Source organism: Camellia sinensis, chromosome 3 (assembly GCF_055761805.1).
Source record: "Camellia sinensis isolate YWXY chromosome 3, ASM5576180v1, whole genome shotgun sequence".
NCBI classification, from domain to species: domain Eukaryota; kingdom Viridiplantae; phylum Streptophyta; class Magnoliopsida; order Ericales; family Theaceae; genus Camellia; species Camellia sinensis.
The window spans coordinates 169,504,823-169,508,084 of record NC_138963.1 but is presented as its reverse complement, the minus strand read 5'-3'; positions in this window follow the sequence as shown (position 1 = coordinate 169,508,084).

Sequence of the window (3,262 nt, the reverse complement as noted above, 5' to 3'; positions counted from 1 at the left end):
CTCAAGCCCAAGCATAAAAGGCAAATAATCTACAAAGCTAAGAAGCATAATCTTCAAGATGCTACAATGTAAACCAAAACATCTTCCAAATAAAGCTTAGGCGACATCGCCTTCTTGATCATCACCTACATATATATAAGGGAGATGGGTGAGCTAAAACTCAGTAAATGACATAAGTAATAAAGGTTTGAAGGAACGATATCTGAGATTTTATTAAAACAATACATATCATAGCTTGTAACAAAACAAAGGATGAACCAAGTTCATCAATCAAAGGCTTTCAAAGTTTCAAGGGATGTTTACTAACATCTACACAATACAAAAGATGACATGTATTGACAAAACAAAGGAATAACCGGTCCGAAATTGATTAGATAAGCCCACCCGTCGGTGGCAAAGGAGATATCTCAAACAAAGGTGCAAGTTGCAATAAAGTCCCCTAGCACATAAGGACCTTTCAAGAATGTCATCAAAACAAAGATAATACTTGATAGAAAAATTGAGGGATAATCATTCATGCTTGATCAAATACTTTTCTAAAACAAAGCAAAGCTTTTATCAAAATATTATAACATAACTTTATTAAAAATACCACTCACAATAGCTCCTCTGTCGCGGGGATTAAGGCAAGTTCCAAGACCTACAAGTACATAGTAATTCTATTTAATTCACTTCAAGAGGGTAAGAAGATATGCTCAAATATGGTTATAAAATGCACTCTCAAAACAAGCTTAAAATAAGTGAAATAGATCTCGACATTTCTTTCCAAAATCAAGTCAAGACAAAGCAAAACATGTGTTCGGAGTTAAATCACTATTTTTTTTCTTGGAGAAGGATGCTGGGTACAAACCAGGTCTCAGAATGAATGAATAGAGATGAGCTGGGCCGAAATGGCCTAGCTGGGTGAACTCAGGAGGTCTTGGCCGAGGTTCCACACCTCTTGGCCAAGTCGTGGTCTCCTTGGCTGAGATGTGGGTTGCCCACTTGGGATGTTACAAGGTATCGGCAAATGTGTACTGTGGTCAGCCTAGGTGTGCATGTAAGGTTGTTACGACCTAAACCCGCCCCAATGAGTTTAATGCTGTAATAACCCTCGTTACTATTTACCGTTAAACTGAACTGATTAGGACTGATAAGTGGACTGAATAAACTATTGAACTGACTGACTGAAACTGGAACTGACTTGACTGGGTATATCTGTTTAATTGTAATTCTATCTGTTGATTGTTTATTTGATCTGTTCGTATTTTAGTGTTTAAACTGCAAATTGAAGGCCTTGTCGGCGGCCGAACCGGAAATCGATTAGTGTTTTATGATCATCGTAATTTATGTGATTTTATAGCATATTTATCTGAAAACTGATTAGGATTTTATGGTATGATTAAATTAGATTAAATAGTGCTAAATTACAAGAGTTGCATTATTTACCAAACTAACCCCTAGTGGACCACTACACCAAACTTTGTTTAAGCCTTAGCCTTGCATTACAAAACATTTCCTCAGCTTCTTTTGAGCACACCACCGAACTAGAGAGAGAGGAAGTGAGAGAGTTGAATTGTTCTAGAGAATTGGCTTGGAAGACTTGAAGGGATCATAGGAGAATTGCCTAATTGGACTTCTATACTTGTAATTGAAGCTCTAGGTGAGGAATTTAACCTCTCATTGTTGTGTTTAAGTGGATTCTTGCATTGTTCATGTCTAAATTGATGAATTGAGTCATGTTCTAGTCCTAGCATGTCAAATTGAAGCTCATTCCATGCATGCATGTTTGAATTGTTGAATTTGAGTTGATTCCATGGAGAATTGTCTCATGCATGCTCATAGTTATGTTAAGTCCATGTTTTCATCTTGTTTTTGGAACAATTGGCTCTCTAGAGCATGTTTTGAAGCTTTGAAATTGGTTTGAATTCATGCATGTTTGCATGCTTTTCATATTCTTGGAAATTGGTTTGAATTGGATTTATTTGAAACACCTTGGGCTTTGATTTTACAAATTGAGCTTTGAATCATGTTAAAGTATGAGTTTTGATGTGTTTTCTGGAAAATTGGCCTAAGAGGATTGAAATTTATGGTTTAAAACTTGGTTTTGAGCTTGAGGTTCAAATCTGGAATTTCCAGAATTTGGACTCACGCTCGAGCGGGGTGACTGGCGCTTGAGCGTGGAAATCGTGCTCCCAGCATTTTTGTTCTGTTTTGAAGTCCGCTCGAGCGGATTAATTGACGCTCGAGCGGGACACTGTGTCTCATGCTCGAGCGGGTGTCGAGCGCCCAATCGAGCTTAATTTTCGCATATCCAGCACTTTTGACTGTTTTGCAGAACGCTCGAGCGGGTAAGTCTACGCTCGAGCGGAAACCTTTGTCTGCATGTCCGCTCGAGCGGAGTAACCTACGCTCGAGCGTGACCCTTGTTTTCTGAAAAGTCTGAAAATGCTTTTAAAATTGCATCTTTACATCCTCATCTCATTCTAGGCATCCTTAGGCCTAGTTTAAGACATCTTAAGGAGGATATAGATGTAGAACACACCGAGGCATTAGGGATTAAGCTGTTATTTTCCCAACTGTGTAGCTTAGTGTGTGTTCAATCTGTAACTGTGTAGGGTTGGCGACTGGGGACGCGCTCTAGCTTTACTGTAGCCCAGAACTCTGTGAGTAACAACTGTGTAAAGATATGTTCAAAATGATTATCTTCTGAACAATTGAACTGTACTGCTTTCTGAACTGATTACTGTTAACTGAATGAATGTATGTCCTATATTCTGAACTGTATTGTGGCATCCTTAGCACCTACTGTTTACTGATACTGCTACAGAGATCTCTGTCGGTTCCTTCGTTGGAACCACTACTGTTACTGATTGGTGGCCATCATTTACTGCTCGGTCTTTTTAGACCTACTGTTTACCGTACTGTTATGCTAATGGATGTACCACATATGACTGCACTGACTGAACGACTGAAATACTGATTTAATGAACTGTTTTCATTACCGTAAGGACATTCATTCTTAACTCCTTTACGCATTGTGTTATTCACTGGGCTTTAGCTCACTGCTCATATATATATGTAGGTGTACAGGCACCAGACCGTGGTTAGAAGTGTCGGGGTAAGCTCCAGTTTTGTCAAGCCAACCACTGTGCCTCACTGCGAGGTTCTGAGCCTGTCAAGTTACGGCTTAGGGGTGTTTTAATTTCCCCGTGTGTATCTGTATCTGTTTTGTACGACTGTGTGGACTGTACTGTACTGTTTAATAGGGATTAGGTCCCTA